A 21,208-nucleotide genomic window follows, 5' to 3' on the forward strand; every position below is an offset into this window, starting at 1 on the left:
CCAGCACACCATTGTACCCTATCTGGAATTGAGATAGGATGCCATGTCGTGTTTGGAGAGACCCTGATGTGCCTAAACAGTGGAAACCCCCCACAAGTGACCCCATTTTGGAAACTAGACCACGTAAGGAACTTATCTAGATGTGTGGTGAGCACTTTGAACCCCCAAGTGCTTCACAGAAGTTTATAATATAGAGTCGTGAAAATTAAAAAAATCATTTTTTTTTCCACAAAAATGATCTTTTCGCCCCCAATTTTTTTTCCCAAGGGTATTCTGAGAAATTGGACACCGAAAGTTGTTGTGCCATTTACCCAATATGTGAGGGGGAACCACCGTTTGGGCACATGGCAGAGCTCGGAAGGGAAGGAGCGCCATTTTGGAATGCAGACTTTGATGGAATGGTCTGCGGGCGTCACGTTGCATTTGCAGAGCCCCTGATGTATCTAATCAGTAGAAATCCCCATAAGGAAACTAGACCCCCCAAGGAACTTATCTAGATATGTTGTGTGAACTTTGAACCCCCAAGTGTTTAACTAAAGTTTATAACGCAGAGCCGTGAAAATAAAAAAATCTTTGTTGTTCCGAGGGTCTCAGGGAAGCGCGCAGGGAGCCCCCTCCCTCCGCGATGTTTCCCTATGCCACCAGAACACTGCGATCATGTTTGATTGCAGTGTTCCGGGGGTTAATGTGCCAGAAGCGGTCTGTGACCGCTCCTGGCACATAGTGCCAGATGTCAGCTGTGATAATCAGCTGACACCCGCCCGCCATCAGCCTCGCTCCCCCCGTGAGCGCGGCTGATCGCCTATGATGTACTATCTTGTCCATGGGAATTAAGTCCCAGGTCACATGGACGGGATAGTACGTCCAATGGCAGAAAGGGGTTAAAGAGGTTTTCATGTTATCTGGAAACTCAACCATAACCATCAATAGAACCAAATAACTAAAATATGTTTACTAAGACAGATCTGTCTGGGGGAGATGTCGGGGCTTCATTAAATTATGTCTCAGACTCATATAGTTAAGTTTATAACTGTGCATGGTTTATTATTTTACAGTGTTTGCAGTCTTGGCTTATTACATATTGTATCTGAGGCAAAGCACTCAAGACACATACAAACAATGGAGGGTGTTGCACAAAGACGTTTCTTACTTCTACATTCACGTCCCTCCCTTTGTCAATCGGTTGCTGTGTACAGACATAAGACACATGATTTATCTCATTTCCTGGTTTTGAAGAATTTTTCACATCAATAGGCAGGAGGGACTGACAATGTGAGAAGTCAAAGGTGCCTAGAAATAAATGGGGAGCGAGTGTGTGGGGGTGTCAGGACACCTCAGATAACCTCAGGTAGCTGATACATTGATGACACTTTTCTGTTGCTTAGTTGCTGATACTTGTAAGGCACTTAACCCCTTAAGGCCCCGTCTCACTAAGCGATTTACCAACGATCACGACCAGCGATACGACCTGGCCGTGATCGTTGGTAAGTCGCTGTGTGGTCGCTGGGGAGCTGTCACACAGACCGCTCTCTCCAGCGACCAACGATCAGGGGAACGACTTCGGCATCGTTGAAACTGTCTTCAACGATGCCGAAGTCCCCCTGCAGCACCCGGGTAACCAGGGTAAACATCGGGTTACTAAGCGCAGGGCCGCGCTTAGTAACCCGATGTTTACCCTGGTTACCAAAAAAACAAACAGTACATACTCGCCTTTCGGTGTCCAGGTCCCTTGCCGTCTGCTTCCTGCTCTCACTGAGCCGCCGTACAGCGAGAGCGCAGCGGTGACGTCACTGCTGTGCTCTCACTTCTCACTGTACGGCCGGCAGTCAGTGAGAGCAGGAAGCAGACGGCAAGGGACCTGGACACCGGAATGTGAGTATGTACTGTTTGTTTTTTTTTACATTTACGCTGGTAACCAGGGTAAACATCAGGCTACTAAGCGCGGCCCTGCGCTTAGTAACCCGATGTTTACCCTGGTTACCAGTGAAGACATCGCTGGATCGGTGTCACACACACCGATTCAGCGATGTCAGCGGGGCCTCAACGACCAAAAAAAGGTCCAGGCCATTCCGACACGACCAGCGATCTCGCAGCAGGGGCCTGATCGCTGGTACGTGTCACACATAGCGAGATCGCTATGGAGGTCGCTGTTGCGTCACAAAACTTGTGACTCAGCAGCGATCTCGCTAGCGATCTCGCTATGTGAGACGGGGCCTTTAGTGACAGAGCCAATTTGGCACTTAATGACCGAGCCAAGTTTTACAATTCTGACCACTGTCAATTTATGAGGTTATAACTCTGGAACGCTTTAACAGATCCTGCTGATTCTGAGACTGTTTTTTCATGACATATTGTACTTCATGTTAGTGGTAAAATTTCTTCGATATTACTTGCAATTATTTATGAAAAAAATGGAAATATGGCGAAAATTTTTAAAATTTTGCAATTTTCAAACTTGGTATTTTTATGCCCTTAAATCAGAGAGATATGTCACAAAAAATAGTTAATAAATAACATTTCCCACATGTCTACTTTACATCAGCACAATTTTGGAAACAAAATCTTTTTTTGTTAGGGTGTTATAAGGGTTAAAAGTTGACCAGCAATTTCTCATTTTTACAACACCATTTTTTTTTAGGGACCACATCACATTTGAAGTCATTTTGAGGGGTCTATATGATAGAATGGTGTCACACTTGGTTATTTTCTAAAAACTGCACCCCTCAAGGTGCTCAAAACCACATTCAAGAAGTTTATTAACCCTTTACGTGCTTCACAGGAACTGAAACAATGTGGAAGGGAAAAATGAACATTTACCTTTTTTTTGCAAACATTTTACTTCAGAACCATTTTTTTTTATTTTCACAAGTCTAAAAACAGAAATGTAACCATAAATTTTGTTGTGCAATTTCTCCTAAATACGCCGATACCCAATATGTGAGGGTAAACCACTGTTTGGGTGCACCGCAGAGCTTGGAAGAGAAGGAGTGCTGTTTTACTTTTTCAACTCAGAATTGGCTGGAATTGAGATCGGACGCCATGTCGCGTTTGGAGAGCCCCTGATGTGCCTAAACAGTGGAAACCCCCCACAAGTGACACCATTTTGGAAACTAGACCCCTTAAGGAACTTAACTAGATGTGTGGTGAGCACTTTAAACCCCCAGGTGCTTCACAGAACTTTATAACGTAGAGCCATGAAAATAAAAAAATCGCATTTTTTCTGCAAAAATGATCTTTTTGCCCCCAAATTTTTATTTTGACAAGGGTAACAGGAGAAATTAGACCACAAAAGTTGTTGTGCAATTTCTCCTGAGTACGTCGATACCCCATATGTGGGGGTAAACCACTGTTTGGGCGCACTGCAGAGCTTGGAAGAGAAGGAGTGCTGTTTTACTTTTTCAATGTAGAATTGACTGGAATTGAGATCGGACGCCATGTCGCGTTTGGAGAGCCCCTGATGTGCCTAAACAGTGGAAACGCCCCACAAGTGACTCCATTTTGGAAACTAGACCCCTTAAGGAACTTATCTAGATGTGTGGTGAGCACTTTAAACCCCCAAGTGCTTCACAGAAATTTATAAAGTAGAGCTGTGAAAATAAAAAATCCTTTTTTTTTCCCTCAAAAATGATTTTTTAGCCTGCAATTTTTTATTTTCTCAAGGGTAACAGGAGACATTGGACCCCAAAATCTGTTGACCAGTTTGTCCTGAGTACGCTGATACCCCATATGTGGGGGGGGCACTGTTTGGGCACCCATCGGGGCTCGGAAGGGAAGGAGCGCCGCTTGGAATGCAGACTTTGATGGGATGGTCTGCTGGCGTCATGTTGCATTTGCAGAGCTCCTAATGTACCTAAACAGTAGAAATCCCACACAAGTGACCCCATTTTGGAAGCTAGACCCCCCAAAGAGCTTATCTAGATGTGTGGTGAGCACTATGAACCCACAACTGCTTCACAGAAGTTTATAATGTAGAGCCATGAAAATAAAAAAAAAACATATTTTTTCCACAAAAATGATCATTTCACCCCCAAATGTTTACTTTCACAAGGGTAACAGGAGAAACTGGACCATTTGGCCCGCCATTTTCTTACCGGATGAAGAAGCCAGCGGGCAGGGGGGGACGCAGGAGGACCCAGGGACATCGGTAAGTATAACAGGGTCCCCGAATCCCCCTATTTCTCTGTCCTCTGATGTGCGATCACATCAGAGGACAGAGAATTACACATTGCTTTTTTTTGCGGTCGCCGGTAAACAGTTAATTACCGGTGATTGCAAAACAGGGGTCGGTAAAAACCGACCCCGATCATGTTCTTTGGGGTCTCGGCTACCCCCGGCAGCCGAGACCCCAAAGATCTTCCATAGTATATTGCCCAGCCGCATAGTATATTGCCCAGTTACGTAGTATATTGCCCAGCCACGTAGTATATTGCCCAGCCACGTAGTATATTGCCCAGTCACGTAGTATATTGCCCAGCGACGTAGTATATTGCCCAGTAACATAGTATATTGCCCAGCTACGTAGTATATTGGCCAGTCACGTAGTATATTGCCCAGCTACGTAGTATATTGCCCAGCAACGTAGTATATTGCCCAGCCACGTAGTATGTTGAAGGCAATGCAATACAGTATGGATCAAAGATCAAAGGAAGCTATACAGACATGGGAATAATAGAATATACCTTTATTAATGGGATTGGCAATAATAACAAATAATAAAAATTATATATATATCTATAAAAACATACACAATTGATGAAATAGCAGGATTAAGAAGTGAAATCCCAGCTAAGTCCCCACCATAATATCAGGGTTTGCAAATTTATGCTATACGTGGAGAGTCTGCACTATGCAATAAAAAGGGAAAATAAGTATATTAAAAAGTACAAAAAATATTATAACAAATATCACTTAGTGCATACAATAAAGTGACCAAGTGCAGCAAAAAATAATGATTAATAGAGATATATATCACTCAAATACAGGGTGTAAAAAAAAACCTCGCAACAGGTTTAACAAATAATGTGCAACTCAAGTTATAAGGTGCAGAAGTGCAATACCTAACAAGAGGATAACAATTGATGTGTCAGCATATGCTAGAAGTGACAACACATAAAATAGTGCAGCGAAACCACGTGTATATATACCTGGGGGGACAATAGCTATTCCTGCGTACCCGACGCGCGTTTCGGAAATATTTCTCTTTCGTCAGGGGTCGATTTAACTAGAGTGTAAAGGAGCTTTATATAGTGATCTATATCCGAACGCAGCGTCCCGGGTATGATCGGCGCATGCGCAGTCTGGAGGTCCGGAAGTTCCGGTCCCCGCATCACATGACCGGCCGCATAGGGACGGAGTACTCAGCGTAACCATGGATACACGGAAGCGGGGAACCGGAGCTCCAGGACACAGACCGCGCACAACCAAGGGAGTATGTTGTATATTGGTCAGCCAAGTAGTATATTGCCCAGTAATGTAGTATATTGGCCAGTGGCATAAAATAAAAAACAAGCATATACTCACCTTAGTCCTGGCTCCTGTGTACGGTGCACGTGGCAGCTTCCAGTCCCAGGGTTGGTATGACTATGATCGCAGGACCTGTGATGACGTCGCGGTCACATGACCGTGACATCATGGCAGGTCTTTCTCGCGCAGGCCCTGTGATGAAGTCACGGTCACATGACCGTGACTGTAATAATTATAGGGGATAACTCAGGAGACTCTTTGCGTGGATCAAGACAACAACAGGACACAGTTTTATAAGTGGTAAAGTCTATATTATCACACGGTGATTCAAACAGGTGCAGAGAGAAACTCAAGTCCACAACACTTGGTGTAAATATCAAATGCAGCTCAGCAGTCTATAGGAAACTTCAGAGGAAAATGCAATCATGCAGAAAGTCTATGAAGCACAATTATTCTTGAGGATACTTGACACAAATAAGTCCTTGCTTAGTCCAAAACACAGATATGCTTATAAGGCAGTTCAAATAATATCTTACCTCAACCAGGGAGGTCTAGGTAATAGTCTCAGGTTCTTGCAGAGCAGAAACAGCTTACATGTCCAGCAAATGCAGATGGAAGTGAACACGAGCAGCAGATGAAGGAGGATTACTGGAACTGGTGTATGCAGCAGGAACTCAGAGCAGAGTAGCAGGATCACCACACAGGTTCACAGGAGCAGGTATGTAGCCAGGGAGTCACCAGAGGTCAGGAGCTGGATGCAAGGCAGAATACTCTAGCACAGACTGAAGGCTGGGGTGGAGTTTTATAGCAGGAAGACACAGTGCACATGAGACCAAAGACGCCATCTTGTAAAAGGGCAGTAATGTACAAAAAGGTAATAAAAAATGTTCAGAGTCCTGACGGTGACGTCATGGCAGGTCCTTCTCACGCAGGACCTGTGATGATGTCGCGGTCACATGACCGTGACGTAATGGCAGGTCCTTCTCGTGCAGGCCCTGTGATGATATCACGGTATCACGGTCACATGACCGTGACGTCATGGCAGGTCCTTCCCCCATACCATCCTTAGCACCGGAACCTGCCGGCGGACAGAACGCGACGTCGGAGGGTGAGAATAACTTTTTTTTATTATTATTATTATTTGTAACATTAGATCGTATTTACTATTGATGCAGCATATGCAGTAAAAACTTGGTCACACAGGGTTAATAGCTGCGCAACCGGAGTGCGTTACACCGTGCTCCGGTAACGCTGGCATTAACCCTGTGTGAGGGCTGACTGGATGACTGGAGGGGAGTATGGAGCGGGCACTGACTGCGGGGAGGATAGAGCGGCCATGTTGCCGCTGGACTGTGGCCGTCGCTGATTGGTCGTGGCAATGGTCGTGGGCGTTTTGCCACGACCAATCAGCGACTTGGATTCCATGACAGACAGAGGCCGCGACCAATGAATATCCATGACAGACAGAAGGACAGACGGAAGTGACCCTTAGACAATTATATAGTAGGATGAAACAGCGTGATCAGCAGTGCTAAATGGCTGTGGTTGGAACGTGGATATGGGTGTGACTAGTTGTGAAATGGGTGTGGTCAGAGGCGTAACCTAAAATTTGCAGCGGCGAACTACGCGCGCCGCAAACTTTATACCTCCTTCCCTTCATCAAAAGTTGGGGGGTATGGTACCGCATTTGCCAGATCACGGCAAATGCCGTAAATCCCATAGGGAATGAATGAGGCCGAACGCAGTGTTGCTGTAAGTGATCGGCAGATGCAGAAAAACTGCCCGATCTGCTGCAAAAGGCTACTTTCACATCAGAGATTCTTGCCAAAGTCACTGCCAATAGTGTCATACTCACCAAAGGGGGAGGCAGCACTAAAAGTGCCTAGGGCAGCAGAAACTCTAAATACGGCCCTGGTTTTATATGCTGAAAGGGTGGACCTCAAAACAAACGAGGCTCGGTATGTATACCCCTGTATTAAAAAGTCCACCTAGAACACAAAAACATGTGAGCAGCTCAATGAGAAACATGAACACAACATTTAATCTGCATGGGGCCTAAAATAATGCTGTAGACATGATGTCACTTGCTCTGCTCACCTCTTGCTGCAGAAGTGAGCCGAGAAAGAGAAGCCCTTTAAAAGAAACCTGTCAAGTATTAGACAGGAACCTGTAAGGTATCCATGGCTAGAGGATTGCACAAGATATCAAATATATTACAGCTGCGATCAACACAATGTATGTTAGATATTGGTTTGCTCTTTACCTGAGGGAGTACACCAGCAGGGGGCTCAAGTAGTCCTTACAGGTTCCTGTCTAATGATATACACCCATGATTTGTAAGGTTTACCTGACACCTTATAGCAAGCTACCTTTTCACATTCTCGTATTTAGGAATGTACCTATGTACATTCATGCATAATATATGTTATGGTAGCCCAATGGGATTTATTATGGTCCAGTATGCCCCCAACATACAGGCTGTATGTTGGCTTATATGTGTTTGTCCACACTTATCCTTGCCTGCCTAATATATTTAATAAAGCAATTTTATATGCACTTTATCATGGACCTTGAGATTGCATTTTTTTGGTTTTTTTCCCCTTCCCCTTGACTGTTACAATTTGACAATCAGCCCTCACTGAGATTTACCTGGTGAAAGTTATCCTTCATCGCCTCCAAGCGTGACATCACTCTCCCCGTGGGGAAAGCAATGCCACTGTGATGGCCAGGACCCTGGGGCGTCACAACTGTGTGTAGAGAGTGGTGGCTGTAACCGCACCCTTGAATGGACTAATAGCCAGCTCATCATTAGGGCCAGCTGTCAGTCAGTGTCGGGGTGTGGTTACAGCTGCCACGCTCTGTGAGTGACTGAAACCATGCTGGTACCACCCCTATGACTGGAAGCCGAACGCTGCTGGGAGGAATAAAGTTAAGCCGGGATCACACATGTGAGAAATACGTCCGAGTCTCGCATGGTAATACCCGGCATTGCCGCCGTCACTCAGGAGGCGAGAGTGCGGCCGCATAGCAATACATGCAGCCGCACGCTCCTCTCCAGAGAGACGGCGGCAATGCCGGGTATTACCATGCGAGACTAGGACGTATTTCTCGCATGTGTGATCCCGGCCTTAATTTACTTCTGGCAGCAGGGCTCTAAGTGACAGGTTCCCTTTAACCCCTTTCTGACCTCGGACGAGATAGTACGTCCGAGGTCAGAAACCTCGCTTTGATGCGGGCTCCGGCGGTGAACCTGCATCAAAGCCGGGACATGTCAGCTGCTTTGAACAGCTGACATGTGCCCGTAATAGGCACGGGCAGAATCGCGATCTGCCCGCACCTATTAACTAGCTAAATGCGGGCTGTCAAACGCAGACAGCGGCATTTAACTACCGCTTCCGGGCGGGCGGCCGGAAATGATCGCATCGCCGACCCCCGTCACATGATCGGAGGTCGGCGATGCTTCAGAATAGTAACCATAGAGGTCCTTGAGACCTCTATGGTTACTGATCCCCGGCAGCTGTGAGCGCCACCCTGTGGTCGGCGCTCACAGCACACCTGCAATTCTGCTACATAGCAGCGAACATCAGATCGCTGCTATGTAGCAGAGGCGATCGTGTTGTGCCAGCTTCTAGCCTCCTTTGGAGGCTATAGAAGCATGGCAAAAGTTTAAAAAAAAAGTAAAAAAAATGTGAAAAAAATAAAAAAAATATAAAAGTTTAAATCACCCCCCTTTCGCCCCAATCAAAATAAATCAATTAAAAAAAAAATCAAATCTACACATATTTGGTATCGCCGTGTTCAGAATCGCCCGATCTATCAATAAAAAAAAGCATTAACCTGATCGCTAAATGGCGTAGCGAGAAAAAAATTTGAAACGCCAGAATTACGTTTTTTTGGTCGCCGCGACATTGCATTAAAATGCAATAACGGGCGATCAAAAGAACGTATCTGCACCGAAATGGTATCATTAAAAATGCCAGCTCGGAACGCAAAAAATAAGCCCTCAACCGACCCCAGATCATGAAAAATGGAGACACTGCGAGTATTGGAAAATGGCGCATTTTTTTTTTTTTTTTTTAGCAAAGTTTGGAATTTTGTTTCACCACTTAGATAAAATATAACCTAGTCATGTTAGGTGTCTATGAACTCGTAGTGACCTGGAGAATCATAATGGTATGTCAGTTTTAGCATTTAGTGTACCTAGCAAAAAAGCCAAACAAAAAACAAGTGTGGGACTGCACTTTATTTGCAATTTCACCGCACTTGGAATTTTTTTCCCGTTTTCTAGTACACGACATGGTAAAACCAATGATGTCGTTCAAAAGTACAACTCATCCTGCAAAAAATAAGCCCCCACATGGCCAAATTGACGGAAAAATAAAAAAGTTATCGCTCTGGGAAGGAGGGTGGCAAAAAACGAACACGGAAAAACGGAAAATCCCAAGGTCATGAAGGGGTTAATGACAGGGTATGGTTTTTTTATATAATTAGTTATCACGATATAAATGAAAAGCTCTTCAGGTTTGCAATGTAGTTTGCTTTTCAACTTATACCATTTTTTTGTTAGCTGTCAATGAATAAGCAGCAAACTCATGTAAGGCTGGTGGGTGTGGACACAGCTCCATGGGCCAGGCTTATCCTAGAGGGATGTAACTGTCTACCAGGTATTCACTTGAGCGTCTGATGGTGAGGATAGGCTGTGCGGCTTATAGACACCAGGTACCACTCCAGAGCAGTCCCCGAGACTGCAGCAGCTGAGACTTGGATTCGGGGTACAGGTGGGCGAGACATAAGTGTAGTCACACAGACCAGACAGCGAAGCTTCAGAATTTTGCAGCCGATGTCAGGAGCGGAGGATAAACCAGAAAGCAAGCTGGGTTGATAACAGTTGAGACAAAACAGGAACACACCAATTCAGGAAGCTATCGATTGAGCTACTAGGAACCTATGTTTAGGTGAGGAATGGAGGGTGGATTTGCTTGATATACAGTGGGTACGGAAAGTGTTCAGACCCCTTTAAATTTTTTACTCTTTGTTTCATTGCAGCCATTTGGTAAGTTCATCTTTGTTCTCATTAAGGTACACCCTATCTTGTCTGAAAAAAACCCAGAAATGTAGAATTTTTTGCAAAATTATTACAAAAGAAAACCTGAAATATCACATGGTCAGAAGTATTCAGAGCCTTTGCTCAGTATTGAGTAGAAGCACCATTTTGAGCTAGTACAGCCATGAGTCTTGGGAATGATACAAGTTTTTCACACCTGGATTTGGGGATCCTCTGCCATTCTTCCTTGCAGATCCTCTTCAGTTCCGTCAGGTTGGATGGTGAATGCTGGTGGACAGCCATTTTCAGGTCTTTCAAGAGATGCTCAATTGGGTTTAGGTCAGGGCTCTGGCTGGGCCAGTAAAGAATGGTCACAGAGTTGTTCTGAAGCCACTCCTTTGTTATTTTAGCTGTGTGCTTAGGGTCATTGTCTTGTTGCAAGGTGAACCTTCGGCCAAGTCTGAGGTCCAGAGCACTCTGGAAATGTTTTCATCCAGGATATCTTTGTACTTGACCGCATTCATTTTTCCTTCAATGGCAACCAGCCGTTCCTGCAGCTAAAAAACACCCCCATAGCATGATGCTGCCACCACGTTTCACTGTTGGGATTGTATTGGGCAGGTGATGAGCAGTGCCTGGTTTTCTCCACACATACTGCTTAGAATTATCACCAAAAAGGTCTATATTCATCTGATCAGACCAGAGAATCTCATTTCACATAGTCTGGGAGTCCTTCATGTGTTTTTTAGCAAACTCTATGCAGGCTTTCATGTCTTGCACTGAGGAGAGGCTTCCGTCGGGCCACTCTGCCATAAAGGACCGACTGGAGGAGGGATGCAGTGATAGTTGACTTTATGGAACTTTCTCCCATCTCCCTACTGCATCACTGGAGCTCAGCCACACTGTAATTTTACATTTCTGTTTTTTTTTCAATCAAGATGGGGTGCAGAGTGTACATTAATGAGAAAAAAATGAACTTTTTTGAATTTACCAAATGGCTGCAATGAAACAAAAGAGGAAAAATGTAAAGGGGTCTGAATACTTTCCGTACCCACTGCATCACCTGTTGGCAGGTGATAAGCTGGAGAAGGAAATCTCTGCAGGATAGAATGGATACAACTTCTTTCAGAATTTGTCCCCCTCGAATGGAGCAGAGCAAAATATGCAATGAGTGGGGTATAGTTTAGAAGGCAAGCGAGCGAGCGGATGGCGTAACAACTCGTAAGGTAGGGTGAGACATGGCAGGTATTTTCCAACAGACCACTGTGGCAAATCTGTGCCAAAATCTGCTTATGTTACAGATTGTACACAAAATTTGCTGGAAATTTTACTGCCTGAATTCTGAAAAGTGAGGTCTGACGTGATAACTAATTTCTTTGGAGTGCCAGATATGAATTTACCCTTCCAGACCTTGTCTTTCTCTTAAGACTTCCACATTAGATCAATCTCAGACAAATTTGTCAATATTGTGTATGGGAGCACTGGGCAACTAATCAACAAGTGAAATATCGATGGAACATATAAGATTTTTTGCTTCCAATTGCTTTGTTCTCCTGTAGTTCAACCTCTGGCATATATGTCTGTCAGCAGCTTTCTCATAGAGAACACGGTAGTGCTCGACCAAAGTTGCTCTCCTGTGTGTGGATAGGCCATCATGGATACTGGCTGAAGCATCGATCAGCCGTCAGCCATATGATGTCTATGGCCATCTTTAGGCAGCACGGTAGCTCAGTGGCTAGATCTGTTGCTTTGCAGTACTTGAGTCTTGGGTACAAATCCCACGCAAGGTGTTTGCTTTCCCTGTGTCCTTGTGGGCTCACTTTCCACATATCCAAAGACATATTGGTAGGGATTTTATCAAAATAAGTGAAGAAGGAAGAGCCTCATTGTCCACAAATGTAGACTGCCATTCCCATAATGAACAGGCATCAATCCATAACGTGACATATGATAAACATCCAAGGAAAAGCAAAAATGGACTGTCACATTCGGAAGTATAAATCTTCAAGCTTTATTGGGTCACATTGAAAACAAAAAACACCATGGCAGAGAATAAAAACACTGACGTTGCCCCCTTTTAGTCATGAAATAAGTCTGATATTCTATGCCTAAGGGCAGAAACGCGTCAGAGTGGCAGCGTGTTTTTATTCACTATTAGGCCGGCCTCACACTTGGCGTAAGACAATACGCCACGTATTATACGTCCGTACTACGGCCGTAATACAGAGAAATGTTCCCAAAATATTGATCCGTAGTCAGGGTGTTTCAGCGTATTTTGCGCATGGCATCCTCCGTATGTAATCCGTATGGCATCCGTACTGCGAGATTTTCGCGCAGGCTTGCAAAACCGACATCTAATGGATTTATGTGCTCAAATGTTCGGGAAAACATATATACAGTATATATATATATATATATATATATATATATATATATATATATATATATATATATATATATGTCATTGAGACACATATATATATATTCTGTATTTAGATTTCATTCAGCGCGATATCTGTGAACAGCCGGTAATTCAATTGCCGGCTTTTCATTTCTTCTGCACAAACCCGACAGGATATGAGACATGGTTTACATACAGTAAACCATCTCATATCCCCCTTTTTTTTGCATATTCCACACTACTAATGTTAGTAGTGTGTATGTGCAAAATTTGGCCACTGTAGCTGCTGAAATAAAGGGTTAAATGGCGGAAAAAATTGGCGTGGGCTCCCGCGCAATTTTCTCCGCCAGAATGGTAAAGCCAGTGACTGAGGGCAGATATTAATAGCCAGGAGAGGGTCCATGGTTATTGTCCCCCCCTGGCTACAAACATCTGCCCCCAGCCACCCCAGAAAAGGCACATCTGGAAGATGCGCCTATTCTGGCACTTGGCCACTCTCTTCCCACTCCCTGTAGCGGTGGGCTATGGGGTAATGAAGGGTTAATGCCACCTTGCTATTGTAAGGTGACATTAAGCCAGATTAATAATAGAGAGGCGTCAATTATGACACCTATCCATTATTAATCCAATTGTTGGAAAGGGTTAAAAAACACACACACACACATGATTTAAAAGTATTTTAATGCAATAAACACAGCGGTTGTTGTAATAATTTATTGTTCTCTCAATCCATCAGGAACACCCTCGCTTGGAAAAATAATAAACGCACAAGATACATACCTTCAGCTGAAACGTCACGTCCCACGAAGTAATCCATCTGAAGGGGTTAACTAATATTACAGGCACGAGCCCTGCTAAATGCAGCTGTGCTCCGTGCCTGTAATCCCCGGCGAATGAATGAAATGTAGGTCATTGACCTACATTTCCTTCAGTCGCGGTGATGCGCCCCCTGGTGGATGTCCTCATATGACCTGGAGCGTGGGAAAAAGTTCCCAGGCTGCAGTTCATGAGAACATCCACCAGAGGGCGCCTCACCGCGACTGAAGGAAATGTAGGTCAATGACCTACATTTCATTCATTCGCCGGGGATTACAGGCACGGAGCACAGCTGCATTTAGCAGGGCTCGTGCCTGTAATATTAGTTAACCCCTTCAGATGGATTACTTCGTGGGACGAGACGGTTCACCAGAAGGTATGTATCTTGTGCGTTTATTATTTTTCCAAGCGAGGGTGTTCCTGATGGATTGAGAGAACAATAAATTATTACAACAACCGCTGTGTTTATTGCATTAAAATACTTTTAAATCGTGTGTGTGTGTTTTTTAACCCTTTCCAACAATTGGATTAATAATGGATAGGTGACATAATTGACGCCTCTCCATTATTAACCTGGCTTAATGTCACCTTCCAATAGCAAGGTGGCATTAACCCTTCATTACCCCATATCCCACCGCTACAGGGAGTGGGAAGAGAGTGGCCAAGTGCCAGAATAGGCGAATCTTCCACATGTGCCTTTTCTGGGGTGGCTGGGGGCAGTTGTTTGTAGCCAGGGGAGGCCAATAACCATGGACCCTCTCCTGGCTACTAATATCTGCCCTCAGTCACTGGCTTTACCATTCTGGCGGAGAAAATTGCGCGGGAGCCCACGCCAATTTTTTCCGCCATTTAACCCTTTATTTTAGCAGCTACAGCGCTGAAATTTTGCACATACACACTACTAACATTAGTAGTGTGGAATATGCAAAAAAAAAGGGGATATGAGATGGTTTACTGTATGTAAACCATGTCTCATATCCTGTCGGGTTTGTGCAGGAGAAATGAAAAGCCGGCAATTGAATTACCGACTTTTCACTAACAGCGCTGCGTATTTCTCGCAAGTCACACTGCTGGTCCGTGTGGAATCCGTATTTTTCTCGCCCCCATAGACTTTCATTAGCGATTTTTTTTGCGCAGTACGCTGACAAACGCAGCATGCTGCGATTTTGTACGGCCGTAGAAAGCCGTATAATACTGAACCGTAATATACGGCTAATAGGAGCAGCCCCATTGAGAATAATTGTGCCGTTTATTTTGCGAGTTTTACGGACGTAATTTCTGCGCTCTTACGTCCGTAAAACTCGCTAGTGTGAGGCCGGCCTTATGGTCGTTTTGTTTTCAATGTGGTCCAATAAAACTTGAAGATTTTTACTTCTGGACTTAAATACCGTAATAATGACTGTACAGTGTTGGGAATATGATGGTGCTATATAATTAAACATAATACATAATTAGCGCTGATTGAACGGGCTGGGATAAGACGTGCTCAGGTGCAACCAAGTGTCTTCGATGTGCTCAAAAAATATGTGTGAGTCCCCGCTCCTCCATGTCTCGTGGATGTTCGATAGCCGCAACACATGCCGGGATTGCCTAACAATCAGGTAACCCCTCCACGTGTTGTGGCTATCGAACATCCACGAGACATGCAGCCGTGGGGGCTTCAACTTATTTTTTGAGCACATCGAAGACACTCAGTTAGCAGCCGAGCATGATCAGATAACACCTTATCCCAGCACGTTTGCTCTTCACTAATAATAATAGCTGAGAACTGAATACTACTGTATCCAGCCAAGCCATGTTGTGGAGCTAAATTGCCTGCACGCCACTGATACAGTGTAGCAAACTACCAGACTTGTGTAGGAGCTGCTGCTTTTGGAATCTCTAGTAAATGCAAAAAGAAAGAAAGAAAGATCGGTGTGATAGTACAGGAAATAAAAATGTAAAAATATTACAGTTGTAATTGTGGGTTTGGCTTCTCCTCTGAGGTGAATGGGGAAATGCCACAAGTTATGAGGTAACAGTTCCTGCCTGCAAATTGCAGAATGTTTTTTATTGATAAAGTTCCCAGAGTTGATGAAGTTTCCAGAGAACTGAAGGGCGGCTAATGTCTGGCAGTGAAGAGGTTACCGTGTCCTACCGTCTCGTCAGACATTACCCACAGACACGGCCATGGCTGATCCCCAATGAGAAGGGCCGCGGTGTGTTGTGTTAGCGGGCGTGTCGTGTATCCGGATAGCGATCTCCCGGCTGCAGCACAGGACAGGCTGCAGCTGCTGCACCACATCCCCCTGCTCCTGCTCCGAGGGGCCGGCTCACATACAGGTAACGTACTGCTGCAGGGGGCTGCTGCACGTCAGTGCTATGTGCTGGGCATAGCGTGGCATGTGTGAGAGGGCTGCTGGCACGGGGCTGATGTGACTGGGTGGCACGGGGCTGATGTGACTGGGTGGCACGGGGCTGATGTGACTGGGTGGCACGGGGCTGATGTGACTGGGTGGCACGGGGCTGATGTGACTGGGTGGCACGGGGCTGATGTGACTGGGTGGCACGGGGCTGATGTGACTGGGTGGCACGGGGCTGATGTGACTGGGTGGCCCAGGTAGTCCTGCTCTGATGGAGCAGCAGGTGGGAGAGGCTGGCAATGGCTTGATTTAGCTGGAAGGTGACACCTCCAGGACTGTTTAGTTCAGGCACTTTCTAAGATTTTCTTCTTAAAACAAAACATTTAAAGGAAACAAAACTGCTTATTGTATATGTGAAGGAATTGTATGATTTACTATGCTTACTTCTATAGCAGCATTAATTCCACAGCATTGTCCATATAGCCAGCACTGTCCCCTTGGTGGGTCACGATATAAATTCCCTGTCAGTATGTCTATGGAGTGTGGGAGGAAACCTACAGAGAACACACTAACTCCTTACAGAGAACACACTACTTGCAGATGTTGTCCTTAGTTGGATTTGAACCCAGGACCCCAGCACTGCAAGGCCACAATGCTACCCACTGAGCCACCGTGCTGGTATTTGTTAATTAATGCTCATGATCACAAATGCATTTTATACTTTTCTACCGCAAATTTAAAAAAATAACACTATAGAACTCTGTCCATAGCGCACTGAAAATAGTCCCATGCCATGTTACAGAGTTAGGCCGGGTTCACACTGGCGTATTTCACGCTCCATGTATGGACAGCAATGTCCGGTCTGGAGGCAGGAGTCTAAAAGTATGTTTCCACGTTCAGGAAACGCTGCGTGTTTGACGCTGCGTTGAGTCGCAGCATCAAACACGCAGTGTCCAGATGTTACAGCATAGTGGAGGGGATTTCATGAAATCCCATCTCCACTATGCATTAAAAGACGCATGCGGCAGACCCGGCAAAAGGACATGCGGCGCGTCTTTTAAGAACGCAGCATGTCCTTACAATGCTGAAACACCACAAGGACAATGCAGGTGACCTGCCAGTGACCTCAGGTGCAGATTTGGTCAGGATTTTACCTGAGTAAAATCCTGACCAAATCCTGATGCAATCATACCCTAAGCTGTAAGTACAGGTCTTCTGGAGGCCTGTGTTCAGTCTGGGAGTTGTGGATGTATAAGCACCGTGAAATGCGTTCATGCAGTAGTCAAACCAATGTACCTGAGGATAACCACGAAGCAGCACAAATAGTGTCCATAGGGCTTATTCCCACGTCAGTATTTTTAATCAGTGTCTGAATGCCAAAACCAGGAGGGGAGCCTACAGAAAAATACAATAATTGAAAGACTGACTCCTGTTCTGTGTTTTGGAGACACTCTTGGTTTTGGCATACAAATACTGATGTGTGAATAAATCCTTAAAGGGAATCTGTCATCCCAAAAATGGCCTATAAACTAAGGCCACCGGCATCAGGGGCTTATCTACAGCATTCTGTAATGCTGTAGATAAGCCTCCGATGTAACGTGAAAGGTAAGAAAAACAGGTTATATTATACTCACCCAGGGGCGGTCCCGCTGCTGTCCGGTCCGATAGGTGTCGCGGTCTGGTCCGGGGCCTCCCATCTTCTTACGATGACGTCCTCTTCTTGTCTTCACGCTGCGGCTCCGGCGCAGGCGTACTTGGTCTGCCCTGTTGAGGGCAGAGCAAAGTACTGCAGTGTTCAGGCGCCGGGAGAGGTCAGAGAGGCCCAGCGCCTGCGCACTGCAGTACTTTGCTCTGCCCTCAACAGGGCAGACAAAAGTACGCCTGTGCCGGAGCCGCGACAAGAAGAGGACGTGATCGTATGAAGATGGGAGGCCCCAGGCCGGACCACAGCGGGACCCCCCCTGGGTGAGTATAATCTAACCTCTTTTTCTCATCTTTCAGGTTACATCGTGGGCTTATCTATAGCATTCCAGAATGCTGTAGATAAGCCCCTGATGCCGGTGGCCTTAGGGTATGTTTCCACGTTCAGGAAACGCTGCTTTTTTGACGCTGCGCAGAGCTGCAGCGTCAAAAAAGCAGCGTCCAGATGTTTCAGCATAGTGGAGGGGATTTTATGAAATCCCGTCTCCACTATGCGTGGAAACCCGCACGCGGCGGCCCTGCGACTCCGGACATGCTGCGCGTCTTTTCAGATCGCAGCATGTCCGTACACCTTGCGGGGACGCAGCGTCCCCGCAAGGCATATCACAGGGCCCTATGGGAGCGAGCGATCATCCCGGATGTGAAGAGTTAACACATCCGGCATGATCGCGTCCCAGAAAGGGGGCGGGGCTTAGCGCCGAGCCGCTTCGCCGCTGCGGCGATACCGCCGCCCATCCGTACCGTGGAGACATAGCCATAGGGTATGTGTCCATGTTCAGGATTGCATCAGGATTTGGTCAGGATTTTCCATCAGTATTTGTAAGACAAAACCAGGAGTGGGTGATAAATGCAGAAGTGGAGCATATGTTTCTGTTATACTTTTCCTCCAATTGTTCCAGTCCTGGTTTTGGCTTACAAATACTGATGAAAAATCCTGACCAAATCCTGATGCAATCCTGAACGTGGACACATACCCTTAGTCTATAGGCCATTTTTGGGGTGACAGATTCCCTTTAAACATGGAATAGTCTCGAGCTGTCGTATCATGACTTGGTTGCATGTGGACTGCTGATGAAATATTATTTGCTTGGGGGAAGTCAGGAGACCCCACCCAGATTATATGGTCGTGTGATCCTTTTTATTGCTATGTTCCACAAATTTTTGGTGAGTTTTTTTACGCTGCATATTTTTGAAAAAAATGCAAATAACCGATTTGGAATAGTGCTTAAAATCTGCAACAGAAAAAGCTCATGGTGGGACCGTAGTATAAGTCGGCAGGTTCGTGCTACTCCTTAATTTGCTGCACTTTCTCTCAGCCAGATGCTAGCTGTAAATCAATAGGGAAATATTGGTACTAATACTTCCTTATTTCTAATCCATTAAAATCAACCAGAGATAATAGCAACAAGTAATAGTGGGCAGCAACAAAGAAATGTTGCTAGGGAAACTATATAACGAAATAGTAACTAAATACGAACAGTGCCTTTTTTACCTTTTCTTCCACTGATGTTTTTCTTTACTTGTTTTGTATTTTACAATCACAGCATGTTGTAGGCTTGTCATTTATTAGGACATGGTGCAGGGATTTCTCCATGGACTTCCATTGTGTTTTTTTCTGGATTCCAATGCTAATGTTCCCCTGTTCAGGACTTTCAGCTCTTGGCCTGAGTGGAAAGCATTTAGGCCGTGTTTCCATATGTCCACGCCATCTTTACCAGTTTTCTTGTGTCTCAGCTGATGACATCTCATATCAAACCGGTATCAGTTGTAGCCTGTTCTGATCAAGCCTTCTAAGTGTCCAGATCATTGGATGAATATTAGGGATCCATTAACAAACTATTGGTTGCTTTCTTGCATCAACTTCCCTCAGAGGGAAATAGGCTTGTGGCCAGATATTTGGAAACAAAGACCCCAATTCATGAAATCTAGTGATTTTTCACGCTGGTCTTGAGAAAGCATGCTAGAGTTAAATGTTCCTGAGTCATTAAGAGGCTCTCCCATTAACGAATCAGAAGTGTCTGACAAGTGCTGTTCGCCGCACCACAAATCTTACTCCAGTTGGAGATTGGGGTAATGTTTTTGGCTCAAAGAAATACCCCATATCTGCCCACTTTATCTGAGCTAGGCAAAAATGACATAAGAACACTGTAAGTCGCAAAATTTTACTTGCATTGTGCCAAAATGTTGCAACTTTTCAAAGCGTTTATACCAGAATTCTTTTGTTTAAATCTTTAACCCCTTCACCCCAAAGCCTGTTTTCACCTAAGTGACACGGCCAATTTTTAGAATTCTGACCACTGTCACTTTATGAGGTCATAACTCTAAAACGCTTCAACGGATCCTGGTGATTCTGACATTGTTTTCTCATGACATATTGTACTTCATGATAGTGGTAAAACTTCTTCGATATGACTTGCATTTATTTGTGAAAAAAAAAAATTTGTCGAAAATTTAGCAATTTTCAAACTTTTAGTTTTTATGCCCTTAAATTAGAGAGTTATATCTCATAATATAGGTAATAAACAACATTTCCCACATGTCTGCTTTACATCAGCACAATTTTGGAAACATAATTTTTTTTTGTTAGGGAGTTATAAGGGTTAAAAGTTGACCAGCGATTTCTCATTTTTGCAAGAAAATTAGCAAAACCATTTTTTTTACGGACCACCTCACACTTGAAGTGACTTTGAGGGGTCTATATGACAGAAAATGCCCCAAAGTGACACCATTCTAAAAACTGCACCCCTCAAGGTACTCAAAACCATATTCAAAAAGTTTATTAATCCTTCAGGTGCTTCACAGGAATTTTTGGAATGTTTAAAAAAATGTGAACATTCAACTTTTTTTTCACAAAATTTTTACTTCAGATCCAATTTGTTTTATTTTACCAAGGGTAACAGGAGAAATTGGACCAAAAAAGTCGTTGTACAATTTGTCCTGAGTACGCCGATACCCCACATGTTGGGGTAAACCATTGATTGGGCACATGGCAGAGCTCGGAAGGGAAGGAGCGCCATTTGACTTTTCAATGCAAGATTTGCTGGAATTGAGATCGGAACCCATGTCGCAATTGGAGAGCCCCTGATGTGCCTAAACAGTGGAAACCCCCACAAGTGACACCATTTTTGAAAGTAGACCCTCTAAGGAACTAATCTAGATGTGTGGTGAGCACTTTGAACCTCCAAGTGCTTCACAGAAGTTTATAATGTAGAGCCGTAAAAAAAAATTCATATTAATTTTCACAAAAAATGATCTTTTTGCCCCAAATTTTTTATTTTCCCAAGGGTAACAGGATAAATTGGACCCCAAAAGTTGTTGTGCAATTTGTCCTGAGTACGCTGATACTTCATATATGGGGATAAACCACTGTTTGGGCGCATGGCAGAGCTCGGAAGGGAAGGAGCGCCATTTGACTTTTCAATGCAAAATTGGCTGGAATTG

General features: G+C 44.7%; 1 protein-coding gene across 1 annotated transcript in view; it reads left to right on the top strand.

Annotated features, from left to right (window-relative positions):
- Positions 1 to 15,753: 15,753 nt before the first annotated feature.
- PLD1 (phospholipase D1) overlaps positions 15,754 to 21,208 on the top strand; it is a 327,109-nt gene continuing 321,654 nt past the window's right edge. The window contains exon 1 of the mRNA XM_077290541.1: positions 15,754 to 16,046. The gene's annotated coding sequence lies outside the window, so the exon portion shown is untranslated. The remainder of the gene's footprint in view (positions 16,047 to 21,208) is intronic.

The sequence above is a fragment of the Ranitomeya variabilis genome, chromosome 2 (assembly GCF_051348905.1).
Source record: "Ranitomeya variabilis isolate aRanVar5 chromosome 2, aRanVar5.hap1, whole genome shotgun sequence".
Lineage (NCBI taxonomy): Eukaryota > Metazoa > Chordata > Amphibia > Anura > Dendrobatidae > Ranitomeya > Ranitomeya variabilis.